Source organism: Giraffa tippelskirchi, chromosome 5, assembly GCF_054371585.1.
Source record: "Giraffa tippelskirchi isolate mGirTip1 chromosome 5, T2T-mGirTip1v1.2.pri, whole genome shotgun sequence".
Taxonomy (NCBI): Eukaryota; Metazoa; Chordata; class Mammalia; order Artiodactyla; family Giraffidae; genus Giraffa; species Giraffa tippelskirchi.
The window spans coordinates 6573696-6589694 of record NC_137279.1 but is presented as its reverse complement, the minus strand read 5'-3'; positions in this window follow the sequence as shown (position 1 = coordinate 6589694).

Below are 15999 nucleotides of genomic sequence, written 5' to 3'. Positions count from 1 at the left end.
TCTCATGCGAAGTGTTGACTCATTGGAAAAGTCCCTAATGCTGGGAAGGATTGGGGGCAGGAGGAGAAGGGGACAACAGAGGATGCGACGGTTGGATGGCATCACCGACTTGATGGACATGGGTTTGGGTAAACTCCAGGAGTTGGTGATGGACAGGGAGGCCTGGCATGCTGCGATTCATGGGGTCGCAAAGAGTCGGACATGACTGAGCGACTGAACTGAACTGAACTGAAGCCAATAAACCATGTTTTATGGTCAGGAGGAGTGTGGCTAGGGCCAAGGAAAGGATAAATGCAGGGAGATGGGACAAATAGCAAATATTTTGGGGAGTGATGCTGGATAGTTTCTGTTACCCAGGTGAATTACAAAGATATAGACATAAGAGGCCATAATGAGCCTGTGGCATTGAGTTAGAACTGGGGTGCTGTTGTGAACTCATGGTTTTATACCTATCTCTGGCTGGCTGGCTACCTGCCTATTGATATACATATAAATGGAGTACATGTGTGCGTGCTCAGTTGCCTCAGTCATGTCTGACTCTTTGCGACCCCATGGACTTTATTGAGCCAGGCTCCTCTGTCCATGGGATTTCCCAGGCAAGAAAACTGGAGCAAGTTGCCATTTCTCCCTCCAGGGGATCTTCCCAACCTAGGGACTGAACTCGGATCTCCTGAAGTTCCTGAATTGGCAGGTGGATTCTTTACTACTGAGCTACCTGGGAAGCCCTGTATGAATGGAGAAATGAAATTATGGATGTTGTGTGTATATACACCAATGTATTTGCTAACTTTGCCCGTCAAGAAGACATAGAATCAATGATGTGTCAGGAACAATGAACATCCCTTAATTTTTCTCTCTAATTACCATTGCCAGGATTTCTTGAAGAAATAATCAATTCTTGGAATGGGTCAGGGGACGTACCTGTTGAGTCTGCCACATCTCAATGCATCAGAAAGTAAGAAAGCGCTCAAAGAACGTTAAAAGTTATGACAGCAGCATATAAGAGCCTGCTTGTGTGAACTCCTACTGGCTAAAAATGGCAATTTGAGTGTTGAAATGAATAGTTAACTGTAAATAAAATAACAATCCATGTTTCCATATTAATATAAATGAATGAAAAAATGGAAGAGAAGGGTAAGCTGTATCTTATGGTAGGATGCCAACTAGTAAATGTAGAAGTGGTATACGCATAAAAAAGCCACCGTCTCAGTACCATCATAATATTAATCAATTCAGGCAAATATCATCCACAGAGACGTAGAGCGGTTGTCAAAAGTGTGAATAGGAACAAGCGATTGATATATCGTCAAAGCAACTCCCACAAACTGTTTATTAATTAATAAGTACAAAATACTTAGTAATTAACTTTATAGTGGAGTCACCTGGCAGGCTCCATTTTAATCAAGAAATAAACATTAACATCCCAGTAATAGGACACAGAGACATGCTCCCTGTTGTATTTCATTGAGAGGGACACGACATCACTTCCGTGGCATTCCTGCGAAAAAACAATACATAACCTGAAAATAATTATGAGGAAATGTCAAACAGATCCAAATTGAAGGTTTTTCTACAAAGTGACTGGCTGTATACAGCAATGATTTCTATTTTTAAAGAAGCAGCCAGGTGGGTTGGCAGCGTCCACCGCAGTTCAACATATAAATGGTAAGCTTTCAACAGACCAAGCCAAAAGAGCAGCGTCTAACCAGGTTTAGAGGAGGCCATTTCTTCTCCATGCATTTTGAACATCCATTAGGGACTAACTTTGTGGTTAATGAGCTTCTTGTTTAAGACAAAACCCTTATAAGAGTTAAACTTCATGTTCTCACCTTAGTATGAGTTTCTTTAATCAGATAATTAAATGCTTTATCTTGGGCACTTCTCAGAATCACAAACTGTGAAAATCTTTTTTCTCCCCCTTTTAATTAAAAAGCTTTTGGGGTGGTGATTATGGGAGCATGTGGCATTTAGGAGAAAGAAGGTGCCTAATCAGAGAAGGGGGATGTTTAAGGGCAGCTGAAGGGTAGCTGCTCAGCCTGCACTTGTGAGGGGGATGGGAGGAAAAGTTGATTGGGAGAAGAGAAAGCTTCACCAAAATTTTTTCTCTTTGCAACCTTTTTTTTTTTTTTGTGGCCTCAGCTATCTGCCTTCATGCCCTGGAAAATCACCCAAACGGCCATTGTCCTATGGGAAGAAGGCAATTATCAATTCCCTGAACAGAACTAATGGCCAATCAAGATAGTTTCTGAGGAAATAAGTGTTGAGGTTGCAGCAGCCACCCACCCATCCGATTACAGTACTAAAGAAAATCATCTTCATCGGGAGGGGTTGTTGCCCTGTCGGATACGTATGTTTGGAAAGTCATCTGGGTCCTAGAAACATCTTACAAAGTGCCTCGGAGTCTGGCTTTTCTGTTGGCCTCAGAAATCTGTCTCCTCTGGCAATCTGATCATCAGCCCTGAAAAGGAAGACTGTCTCCAAATAGGATCTGGGACACTGAAATCTCAAATAAGTAAAAAGCAAAACAAAGCAAAAAATCCTGCTCTCAGTCACTTAATAACACTGGCTATGAGCAGCCGGGGAGGCCATGCTTTCAGTATGATGAGACAAGAGGTTGTTCTCATCAAACAAAGCTTGGCAGAGAGGAAAATCATGCCTGGGAAGCTTTGCTGTGTCCGAATAGCTTTTGATTCTATTGTCTTAGATTCTGGGAGGCAAGGCCCTTATTTGAATGACCGTGGGCAGTTGTCTACAGATCAATTCTCTTGTTCAGTGGGACCTTAAAGGGCAGAATGCAGACACATAGTTACAGCTTAAAGTTCCAGCAATGCAATTTACTAAATGAGAATGTCACAAGTGTCCTATTGTTGAAGACTTTCAAGTTAGAATACTGAGGGGTGGAGAATAAATGTCAGCATCATTTGGCAATGAGCTTGGGTGACCAACCCATCCCGGTTTGCCTGGGACCCTCCTGGTTTTGAGCCCATGTCTCAAACACCCCCTCAATCTCAGGCTAAACAAGATGTCCAGTCACCCATCCACCAGGTCAGCCTCAGTGATTTGTAATTCCTTCTTCAAACCCTAGAATCCTTTCAGTCTGATGCCTATGTATATAAGTGCAGTACTGCCTTCATGAACTCTGGGCTTGGTATAACAGGAAACAAAACTTGTGTCATTATTTTGGTTTGGAGGGCCAAGTATTGGACTAGGAGTTGGTGGGTTTACCAATAAACAACGGTGTGACCTTGGGAAAAAAAATCTCTCCTATCTGAATGTTTTATTCCCAGCCCCCCCCACCCCCGACCCCCACCTGCCGAGTGAAGAACCTCAGATGGATGTTTTATAAGCTTTCTTCCAACTCTACCACACCCTGGCTTTTTCCTATGAATTTAAATCGTCTCATGTGAGTCCTAAGAAGATGCTTTTAGATACTAGTTCTCCACTTCTCTGTGTGTATGTGGAGGGGCAAGGGGTGTGGGGGGAGGTGAGGAAAGTAATTTGGTAGAAGCCAAAATAAGGTGTAGAAAGGACAGCAAAAAAAAAAAAAAAAAAGACGAAATTCTGATCTTTTATTTCGAGGAGGTCAGAGGACATATACATTTATTTACTTACCACTGGAGACTTTTTTTAGGTAGCTAACAAGCAAGATCCCTGCTTTCCCCACCTTTAGGCTCAGAGAGGAAAAGAAGTTTGTCCAAGGCAACACAGGAAAATTATTGTCACAGTAAGCAATGGTGATTACATCTCCTGAACTGTGCTGTTTTCCTGCCAAGCTGTACTGATTGCAAGGTGCCCCTAATTAGAGTAACTGCTTCTTTTTCCTTTCATTTTGAACCAAAGAGAGGAGCATTATGTCTGATAAAAGAAAACACAATAGACAGGGAATAATTTTCAGGCTCCTGCCTTCTCACAACTCATTGTCCAACCCTTGGCTTTGTTGACACCTTCAGATATGGATTAAATACAGCAAGGGGAAGTCAGTGCTACACCTTAAAAATTAATTGTTCAAGTACTAGGTCATTTCAGAGTAATGCACCGTGAAATTATGTTATTCTCCAGAAGAATTTCCATAAAGTTTAACATACCATGACACATTCTTTTGCCACTGGAGTTCGTTTTTTTTTAAAAAAAAAAAAATACATAAAGAGTCTTTGGAGTCTAGGGGTGTGTGTATCCCTGGCTGCAGACAAAGCAGGACCAGTTAGACACGATTCTCAGAGCACCAGATGCTCTGGGGTCGCTGCTAAAAAAGACCCCATTACCAAGACATATCCCATAAAAGCACAGCCCGGCTGGGCTCACTGGAGGCAAGTGCGGAAGAAGTCATTAGTCTCGGTGCTTTTCTACTGTTATTCACACTGGGATAATAAGATTATTGGAATATTTTTTTTTTCCTAATGAGAATGAGACAGAATACCTTGGTCCCTAAATGATTTAGTCACAGAGGGAACACATTACTCTTCCCTTGATTGCTGTCAAATGCTGGAAAATTGGAATATTATACTGATATTTATCGTGATGGGCAATATTTTTCCTGACTTCTCAGTGTCAAATGAGATGGGAAAAATATTTGTCTGAAAAGCAGACTCCTTTACAAGGTTTGTAGCAGGAAGACAGATGAGCATGCAGGATAAAAAACCAGGGGTGGAGGTCAGCAGGCGGATAATTGGAGGATGGCTTTTTGCTGTGTCTTCTTCTTCTCTCTTTATTTTTTTTCATCAGTAAAGCTAGCCCCTGTTTTAATTCCATAGATCCTTCTTTTCTAGTGAGCTCACCGGTGCTTGGGGCTAATTAGACATTGTTTAGATTCAGAATAGAAGGTTAATTTCAAGGGGAAGTGGGTTTGTGTTGGTCTGGAGGTCATTAGTGGCAGCTAGTTAAAATTTGTGTTTCTTGGAAAGAAGTAGCATTCTGGGGAGAGAGAGTTCCTTGTAGAGGAAAGAAGGTTTTTGTGCTCTAACTCTCAAGAACCTTTCACTTGAGCCTTGTCAGCCCAGAGTTGATGGAGCTGGCACAGAGTAATCAGGTGTCCTGGTATGCTGAGATTCAACTCAGGTCACAGGTGGCTTGTGGCCAGGCTGGATAAAGAGATCCTGGGGTCTAACTGCCACACCATCCTGCCACATCCCTAACTCATCCTCTAAGAAGATCTGAGACTTCAAGAAAACAACCACAACAAGAAATTAACAAGTGCAACACTCTCTGTCATCATTACTTGCTGCTATTCAGAAGGGAGGTGTCACAATATATTTACATCACAATCAGGAGATTTCAGTGATATCAACCTAACAGGTAGAAGAGACTTCACCATGAGCATTGGACCTGTGAGTTCCAGATATAACTATTCCTTATATTCATTTACGGAGAAGGCAATGGCACCCCACTCCAGTACTCTTGCCTGGAAAATCCCATGGATGGAGGAGCCTCGTAGGCTGCAGTCCATGGGGTCGCGAAGAGTCGGACACGACTGAGCGACTTCCCTTTCACTTTTCACTTTCATGTATTGGAGAAGGAAATGGCAACCCACTCCAGTGTTCTTGCCTGGAGAACCCCAGGGACGGGGGAGCCTGGTGGGCTGCCGTCTATGGGGTTGCACAGAGTCGGACACGACTGAAGCAACTTAGCAGCACCATTTAGGCATTCTGCCATAAATAGAGAAATTCAGAATGACCCCTGGTGGTCCTGATCCAGTTAGAGGTGAGGGTGGATGCATCTGTATTTTAACAGGCTCCCAAGAGACTTTCTTACAGCCAGGGACATCAAGGATGCCTCTTCCAGGAAATGCTCTAAGTGCTTTGGAGAGTTGGGGAAGGGACCAGAAATCAACGTAGAAGACAAAGTCAGAATGAATGAGACACATGACTGTGATGTATCATGTGGGAAAATTTTACACCTAGAAATATCTGGAAGCAGTTTTGCATCATCAACCCATTTGTCATTTTGTACCACTGTTTCCTCTGAGATGAAGAATTATATCTTTTTACCATGAATCCCTGGAAAGAAAAAATTCCATCATGCCAAGAAAGAGGGCATTCGTTTACCTTAGATGATGTTCAAATTCCAGCTGCTTTATGATATTTCCCACCCCCAGCAAAAAATCTCTTCTTCTTTGAAACCAGTGTATACCCCTGTGGTCAACTTAGTAAAGTCCAACTTGTAGTATTGGTATTTGTGCCTATAATTTAGCCCCAATTGAACTGTATGCAAGTTGAGAGCAGAAAACATATATCTCGTTCATCTCTATATATCTCATCCATGAGGATTTCTAGAGAGCCTTGCCTATAATTAGTGCTCAATCTGTTTGTACTGAATTAAGTGGAGAAAAAAATGCCGCAGAGACCACCTAACTCAGTGAATGGCCCTCTGCCGCACCTGTCATGTACCCTCTCTCTGTCTCTTGCTACTTTTTCCCCTACTCTGATGCCTCCCTCCACCACCCCACCTTCCATCATCCCAGTTTCCCAGATGATGGCTTGTATCTTTTCTTCTTTTATTGCCTTCTCCTCTTCCTTAGTCACTCTGTCATGTCTGACTCTTTGTGACTCCATGAACTGTAGCCTGTCAGGTGCCTCTGTCCATGGAATTTTCCAGGCAAGGATACAGAAATGGATTCCATTCTCCTGGAGATCGTCCTGACCCAGGGATTGAACCTGGGTCTCCTGCATTGCAGGTAGATTCTTTACCATCTGAGCCACTCTTTCCTTATTCCTTTTCCTTGCTTAAAGTCACCAATAGGAGTATTACTTAGCCCATTACTGGGTCAGTGTTCCTTATTGCTGCCAAGGATCATGGTGGAGTTTGAGATGCCAGCATCACTTTGCATCAGAACTCGAATGATTTCCTGGGAGGTAGGGGGTGGTACATTCTGGTCATTTTCAGTTAGTTTCAAGATAGCTTGCATCTCACTTCCAGTAAAACCACTTATTTATAACATATCAATGTATTGACGGGGTCACAGAGCAAGACTGTCCTGAGGTGAGATGCAAATTCCAAAGGGGTGAGCACTAATTGTTCAAATGATTGCTTACTTATTGGTTACGACATAATTACTCTCCTTGGGGTCATGCATTCACCTCCCGGTCACTACGTGGCTGTGCCCTTGGGATCAGACCAGGGCAGAGTATGGTTACTGAGACTCAAACTCCCAAAGCCATCAGCAAGAACCTCCGAGAGAAGGTGGCAGACCCTGATTTCTGAGGGATGTTGAGTGGTACAAGGGGTGGCTTGGCTCTCGACCCTGCTCTGGAAACTTGCCTGGTCTTCTTAGAGTGTTGCAAAATACTGTGTGGGCCCAGCGAGTATTTCAAATGACCACAAATGTACATGGATACAGCAGATGAGTGAGGAGCCTTGGTCCTGGGAAGTTAGTATGGGGCTCTGCATTTGGAGATGTGTGACAAGCATCTCCTATACCTGTCCTCTTTATTTTGTAAGGACCTGAAGCCCCACAATTACACAGCTAGTGATGAACACCTGATGGGTAATGGATGGATATTTTTGAAGCAGATTCATTTAACCTCTATCCATCCAGCCCCAGAGAATAGATACCAGGCTCTGTTTCTGACTGGTAAGCAGTCATTTCCTGGCCGCCTGGCTGAGATCACTCTGGACCCTTTCAGGGACCTGCTGATATCCTTAGGATCAGGGAAGATGAGACACTTAGGGCTCATCTGCCACAGCCTCCCCTGGGGGCTTCGACACAAAGATGAATAGGTCTAATTTTTTTTTTCCAACTGAAGCACACTTGCAAGGATCAGCACAAAACTGGAAACCCAGGGGGCTCTTCCGGCTGCAGCAGCCAGCCAGCTGGACCCCAGGCCCACAGCAGTCTGTGCCCTGCAGCAGACCAGGGTTGGGGCTTGGGGTGAGTTTCATTTGCACTGCTGTCTTACATGCTGGCAGCTCTCTCTGGGAGACTGAAGAGCTGATGCAGGGAAATAGCTGAGCGTGCGAGAAGTGGGTTTCCACCAAAGCGATTTGCCCAGTTTTTTAATTTATTTTTTCATTTCCTTATACATTTTTAAAGCAGATTTATTGCTAGCAAAAGCGCTGTCTGGACAAAGCTCTCTCAGGCTACGCATTTGCTTTTTCTTCTCTTGAATGTTTTAAACCTCTCTAGGTATTTTGTCTCTCTGATACAGACTGGCAGGGAAACAGTGTAGGCAGCCTGGATTCCCAGATCACTGCTATAAAGGCTTTGCTGCTTGCTGGCTGCCTTGCACGGTCAGCCCCAGTCCTGCAGGCCCCACGCAGCTGGGCGTGCAGGGCCAGATGGAGAGAGGGAAGGCAGACCCAGTGAGAACCCTCTCAAAGAGGAGCGAATGGCCCAGGGAGAAGAAAGATGGGGCCGGACCAGTTGGCCAAGAGCCCAGCTCTGAGTAACTTCCCCCATTCAGGGGAAATAAAATCACAGTTGAGAACAGTTAGGGGCCAAGAACCAGCTGGAGACAAACGGGTGTTAGTTTCGGGGAGGGGGCTGTGAGACAAGAAAGGCTCTGCTGAGATGTTCAAAAGTCTGGCCTGCTATGGACAGCTGCCACCCCAGCTCCAGGCCCCGAGCATTGTCACAAGCCTGGCGAGCTGTGCCATCTGCTTGGTACCAGGGCCTGGGAGACTGATGAGACCAGAGAGGCTTCGGTCTCCTGCCCTCCTCATCTTTCAGCCTTGCAGGTCCATCCCTGGCCACTTGGTGGGTGGGACCAAGACCTCTCCTCTTAGGTGACTGACAGTCAGAAGAGGAGAGGGAGGAGGGAGAGGAGGGAGAAAAGGAGAAGGATGTGATGGAGGAGGAGTGGGAGGAGGGGGATGAGGAGGGAGAAGAAGAGGAGAGGGAGGAGGGAGAGGAGAGGAAGGGCGGGGGGGAGGGAGAGAAGGAGGGAGAAGAAGAGGAGAGGGAGGAGGGAGAGAAGAAGAGGAGGAAGAGGAGAGGGAGGAGGGAGAGGAGGGAGAGAAGGAGAAGGATGTGACAGAGGAGGAGTGGGAGGAGGGGGATGAGGAGGGAGAAGAAGAGAGGGAGGAGGGAGAGGAGGAAGGAAAAGAAGAGGAGTAGGAGGAGGGAGAGGAGGGAGAGAAGAAGAGGAGGAAGAGGAGAGGGAGGAGGGAGAGGAGGGAGAGAAGGAGAAGGATGTGACAGAGGAGGAGTGGGAGGAGGGGGATGCAGAGAGAGAAGAAGAGAGGGAGGAGGGAGAGGAGGGAGAGAAGGAGAAGGATGTGATGGAGGAGGAGTGGGAGGAGGGGGATGAGGAGGGAGAAGAAGAGGAGAGGGAGGAGGGAGAGAAGGAGGGAGAAGAAGAGGAGGAAGAGGAGAGGGAGGTAGAGAGGAGGGGGAGAAGGAGAAGGATGCGAGGGAGGAGGAGTGGGAGGAGAGGGATGAGGAGAGAGAAGAAGAGAGGGAGGAGGGAGAGGAGGAGGGAAAAGAAGAGGAGTAGGAGGAGGGAGAGGAGGGAGAGAAGGAGAAGGATGTGATGGAGGAGGAGTGGGAGGAGGGGGATGAGGAGGGAGAAGAAGAGGAGGAAGAGGAGAGGGAGGAAGAGAGGAGGGGGAGAAGGAGAAGGATGCGAGGGAGGAGGAGCCGGAGGAGGGAGAGAAGAAGAGGAGGAAGAGGGGAGGGAGGCCGGAGGAGGAGGTGAGAGGCTATGAGATCCAGTGAGTCTCAGAGCAGAGGCTTCTCCTCCCCACCCCCACCTTGGGGACTCTGTCTCTGGTCAGCAACTGAAAGGGTCTTTCTGGAATGTTTCGGGCTCTCCAGATTTCGGATCGTGGAGCAGAAGCACAAACTCACAGCAGGAGGACGACCGGGGCCTGGCAGTCCCTGTCCTGCTGTCCCGATTTGATGGACAAGCCATCCCGGCTTGTGTTCTGGCTGAACTGTTCATCCTGGGAAGATCACAGGCACAGTCCATGTCAGAGAGCTTCTCTTGCTGCGTATCCCGGCTGCCCGCCACTCCGGGAGATTAAAGGCTTCCTCCCCTGCAGCCCTGCTCAGAAACAAGCACACTGCCAAGTGCTATTTAGTCATTTCTTCCCATTAACTGACGACCATCCCTTGATCTGACTTGAGGCTTCCAGGGCACTTTCCTACCTGGATAAAGATAGATGAGGCTGAAAAAGAGTCCCGTGTGGAGAAGGAAGATGTTTAAGTTCTCCTAAGCATGTTATGCAACACACACATAATATATACACACACACACACACATATAATACATATGTGTGCATGCATTATACATACACACATACATATATATGCATACAATCTACGTGTATGTGAATAAGTGAAATATTTATACAATCTTTCTTTTTTTTTCTTTTTTTTTTTTTTGAAAAAGAAGTTTTTAAAATAAATTTATTTATTTTAGTTGGGGGCTAATTACTTTACAATATTGTAGTGGTTTTTGCCATACATTGACATGAATCAGCCATGGGTTTACATGTGTTCCCCATCCTGAACCCCCCTCCCACCTCCCTCCCCATCCCATCCCTCTGGGTCATCCCATTGCCCCAGCCCTGAGCATTTGTCTCATGCATCGAACCTGGAGTGGTGTTCTGTTTCACATATGATAATATGCATGTTTCAATGGTATTCTCTCAGAACGTCCCACCCTCATCTTCTCCCTCAGAGTCCATAAGACTGTTCTATGCATCTGTGTCTCTTATTCTGTCTCGCATATAGGGTTATCACTACCATCTTTCAAATTCCATAGATATGCATTAGTATACTGTATTGATGTTTTTCTTTCTGGCTTACTTCACTCTGTATAATGGGCTCCAGTTTCATCCATCTCAGTAGAACCGATTCAAATGTATTCTTTTTAATGGCTGAGTAATATTCCATTGTGTATATGTACCAGAGCTTCCTTATCCATTCATCTGCTGATGGACATCTAGGTTGCTTCCATGTCCTGGCTATTGTAAACAGTGCTGCGATGAACATTGGGGTACACGTGTCTCTTTCAATTCTGGTTTCCTCAGTGTGTATGCCCAGCAGTGGGATTGCTGGGTCATATGGCAGTTCTATTCCCAGTTTTTTAAGGAATCTCCACACTGTTCTCCATAGTGGCTGTACTAGTTTGCATTCCCACCAACAGTGTAAGAGGGTTCCCTTTTCTCCACACCCTCTCCAGCATTTATTGCTTGTAGACTTTTGGATAGCAGCCATTCTGACTGGCATGAAATGGCACCTCATTGCGGTTTTGATTTGCATTTCTCTAATAATGAGTGATGTTGAGCATCTTTTCATGTGTTTGTCAGCCATTTGTATGTCTTCTTTGGAGAAATGTCTGTTTAGTTCTTTGGCCCATTTTTTGATTGGGTCGTTTATTTTTCTGGAATTCAGCTGCAGGAGTTGCTTGTATATTTTTGACATTAATTGTTTGTCTGTTGCTTCGTTTGCTATTATTTTCTCCCATTCTGAAGGCTGTCTTTTCACGTTGCTTATAGTTGCCTTTGTTGTGCAAAAGCTTTTAATTTTAATTAGGTCCCATTTGTTTATTTTTTCTTTTATTTCCAATATTCTGGGAGGTGGGTCATGGAATATTTATCATATGCTCTGTATTTTTAAAGTATTTCCATGTCTATTACTACCTTTGATGTGACTCACGTGACAGCCTGGAAGGATATGCAACATCAGAGCGCTCGTTTTAGAGAGGAAATGCAAGTTCAGAGAGGTTGTGACTTCTGTCAGGTCACACAGCTCCTGAGTGGTGTAACTGGAATTCAAATTCAACCTAATTTTCTTTTTTTTTTAAATGTAACATTTTACATTCTTTCCACTGTGTGAGTCTGCCTTTTACATAGCAGGTGGAAGAATGGGGGTGGGACAGGGTACTTGTAAAAATGCTTCCTTCATCTTTCCCAGGGAATGCCCTGGAGAGCTCTTTTATCTCATTTAGTCCTTAAAATAGTTACTTAAGATTAAAATTATTATTCTTCAAGCATGTAAATGGTAGAGTCAAGATTCGCTGCAGATCTGGTTGACCCTATAGCTATGCTCTTTCCATGACTCTGGAAATCAGACAAGGGGACACTCTGCAGGTCAGTGGGGGCAGAGTAGTCCAATGGAAAGGTGTAAGCTTTGTTGTCAGTCAATCCTGGGTCAGAATTCCAGGTCTACCATTTATTGCCTCTGGGCACTTGGGTGAGATGCTTAGTCACTTTGAGCCTCAATTTCCTCAGCTATGGCAATGGGGTTAATAGTGAGACTACTGTGTGCTTTATAAGGTAGGTCTCTAGCATAGTGTCCGACATAGTAGGTACTCAATTGACATCTCTAGACCTTCTGTCTGTGTTCTATCTTTATTGCTGATTTGGGTATATTCCCCTAGTCCTCACTTAGACCAAATAACTCATATAGATTGAGAAGCTTTGTCTAAGTAAAAACAAGGCATTGAGATCCAGAAGAGGGAGTTCAAGGTAAAACTGAGACTCTAAGGGAAGAAGAGGGAAGTCTGGGAGCACAGAGGTTCTGAGACCTGCCATTCTTGGTTATCTTCTTTCTACTTTATCCAACTTTCTGCTCAAAGTGAATGGGGTGGGGGGGAGGTGACTTACAAGAGCCACACAGATGCCTCCAGCCCTGCTCTGCATTCCAACCAGCCCAGGGAGGTGGTGTCAATCATGCCTTCCCACAACATGCCCCTCCATGCAAGCTGGCGGTAGTTCTTTGGCTTTGCCTTTCTGAATGAGAGAAAAGGGAATAGTAGCTTCAACAGTATATATCGGGGGTGGTGGGAAATTCCAACACAAACCGTCTCCCCTTCCAAGTCAGCAGGTTCTCACCCTCATCCTACCTTTCTGCTCATCCACAGCACTGTCACAACCTCTGGGCAACCACAGATGGCTCAAAGACAGTGATTAGTTTACAGACTAAGGGCTGCCCCCGACTTTCTCTTCTTTGCAGATGCTATATGCCTTAAGAAGCTTCAGATTAACGAAGATTTCTCTTTTTGTTCCTTTGTATTTTAAATCAGTTTTTGACTTTTCTGTCTTAAAAAAGTATCACATTTGTTGCCAGCTCCTCTTCTCTGACACATGCAGAAGCTACACCTTTAGGCCCTTAGTACTGTTTTTCCTCTGATGCATGTGACATCTTAATAATTCTAACACCCGGGGTGGAGAAATGAAAAGAAGAACAGCGTGACAAAATACTTCTGGGCCATTTTGGAATTTGTGATATTTTTCAGGAGTGATCAATTACATTACTTAACTGGAGAGCTCAGATTATAAAGAGAAATATAATTAGTGGCAAATGTGGTGAAGCTATATAAAGACAGATAGACGGGCCAAGGAACAGGAGCTCATCAATTTTTCCAGTTTCCGTCAGGAGGGCAATTGTTTTTCTGCCAGCCTCCATCCCAGTGACTGGAAAGCAACAGCAAGCACACTCTGAGCACCGTCAGTCCTCAAAGGGAAACGCATGAGGAGAAAATCAGTGGCTCAGCCTCTGGGCCACCATTGATTACTGGGCAATTCACTTACCCTGAGTGTGTCGCAGTTTCCTCCTCTGTAAGAGGATTACTAACGCCTATTCTTCTTGCCTCCCTGGGAGCTGCTGTGAGACTTAAATAAACCATATGGCCATGTACATGCTTTGAAAATTCAAAGACCTACATATATGCAAAGGAGGATTAAGAATATTTTCACTATTTTGAGCTAGATCTTGCAGAATAAGTAGGATTTGACTTTCTGGAAATAGATATGAGGAATATCAATTAAAGGATACAGAACAAGGAATACATCAAACCCATACATTAGTTTGGCTGTAGCACAGAATATTGAAACAGAAGAGGAAAATATTACATCCAAAGTGTAGGCTGGAACAAGAACATAGAGGCTTAGGAGCTGCTGCTTTTTGCCAAAGCCAGAACAACCTCTGAGTACTTCTGGCGGGGAAGAACAGGGTGCAGGCAGCTTTGCAGAAAGATGAAGCTGGGAGTACACAGCAGAAGGCATTTGTCCGAGGGGAGCTGGTTAGAAATTTACGGTAAGAAATTAGAGATGCCTACACCAGGGCATTGGGTATGAAAAAAGGAGAAGAATTACTGGGGCAGAACTCACAGGGCTGATGGCAATGCCACGGGAGGAGATGGGGATATGAGGATATAGGGAGAAATCAGAGATTACTTCAAGGATTGAACTCTGAGTTCCTGGGAGGATGGCCAAGCCATTGACAAAATCTAGAATGCCGTTGAGGGGCACTTTAGGGAGGGGATGGAAAAGGGAATAAATGTGATAGATTCTGCCAATGTTGATTTTAAGGTGCTGATGTGAGACCTACAGCTAGACACTGCCACTTAACTGATGAACATCACCAGACTAGAGTTTAGGAGAGCAGTCAAGGCATTTTGAAATCATTAGAAAAGAGGAAAAGCCAGGAGTATTAGGGAGCTCTCTGAAGGGTTTCAGAAGAGACAGGAGAATGGAGGCAAGATTTTCAGGACGTGTGCTAGAAGATGAGGTGGGTGTGTAGCTTTAACTTGCTCATGGAATTTTCTGCTTCCCTTCAAAAGCATCTTTCCTTTCTTCCAAGGACAGGAAGACAGAGGGGGTCAGTATTATCTCCTTCTATGAGGAAGCAACCTTCTGGCCACAGAGACTGTAAGAATGTTTGCTGAGATGCATTCAATCACCAGTGTGGCAATTAAGACAGAAAGGGATGCGACTCTGTTGGAGTCCTTTAAAGCTGTGGTCAGCCCCTCTGGCCTCAGGGCATCTGGGAGATTACTCTGCAGCTAATTAGGAGTCACTCTTGAGGATCAATGCCACAGTTTGATTCTTGTGTCCAGAGCCAGAAAATTAGCTCTTCTCTGAGAATACGAATGGTCTGGGTGGCTGCTTTGTTAATAGAAACCTACGCGCCTCTTGACTGGAGTGTTTTTCTAACCAGCAGCTTATAGATATGGAGGAGACATGGGCTTGCTGTGTCTTCCCTGAAAGACAGTGACAGGCTCGACACTGTCCTGGAAGGAAGGAGAGTAATTGTACCAGCACATTAGAAACCACACCCATACAAATTTCCACTTCATGGCTCAAAACTCCACCCCCAATTTGCAATGCCAAAGACAGCATATCTGCCTTGGTATCTCCCAGTGCCTGGGTATTCTTTTTATTGCTCTGTTTATGTATGTTCACGTGCATGAGTGTTTATTTTTGAAGTCTCAGACGCACGTTTTACAGGAAGAGTACCGGCATTTCAGAAGCCATTGACGTTTCGGGTTATTGTTTATCAGGGATGTGGGTCATTGCCGAACAGCCTGACAAAACATCATCAGGCTTACAAACCCGTTTTCAAGTGAGATGTTCTAAAGCAATATTTATAGCAAAATTATGACCTCAAGGCATCTAAATGTAATCCACTTTTTAAATCTCATTTTTTCCCTCTGAATCCTTCAATCTAATTAGGCTCACATCAGTATATTATTACTGGGAGTAATCATTCCTTTCTTCTAATAACATTCATGGATAATTTTATTTCTCATTTCCAGCCTCCTACTCCTGTGGTGTAATTAGTGTCTTTGGCACCTCGTGATGCTCAGAATGAGTTGCAGCTGCTAATTGCTAATTGAAAAATTAGAAACTCGGTTAGAAAAAGGATCTAATTAAAATGAAATTAGATAAAATCCCTTCAAACCAGCTCCTTTCTCTCTCACTCTCTTTTCTTTGTTTCTCCTTTTTCCCCTTATGCCTTCATTTTTTTCTTTTCACCACAGAACTATTAGCACTTGCAAAATAGGTGTAATTGCTTAAAGTAAAATACCTTTTCATATCAGGCTACCCGATGGTCTTTGGGAAGGAACTAGGGAGAGGTTTTGAACAATTGAATTCAGCGTCAGCACTTGGGTTTTCTTTCTGTTCCTGTTCCAGCTGTGAGACATGGGTTTTACCTTATAAATAAGACTCCAGACTCCCCTTGGAGGACAAGAGTAGGGTCAGCCCCAGGTCCTTTCTCTGTATGTTTGGAAGGGTCATTGCCAGCCTCGTAACTGTGAGCTAGTGAGATTCACT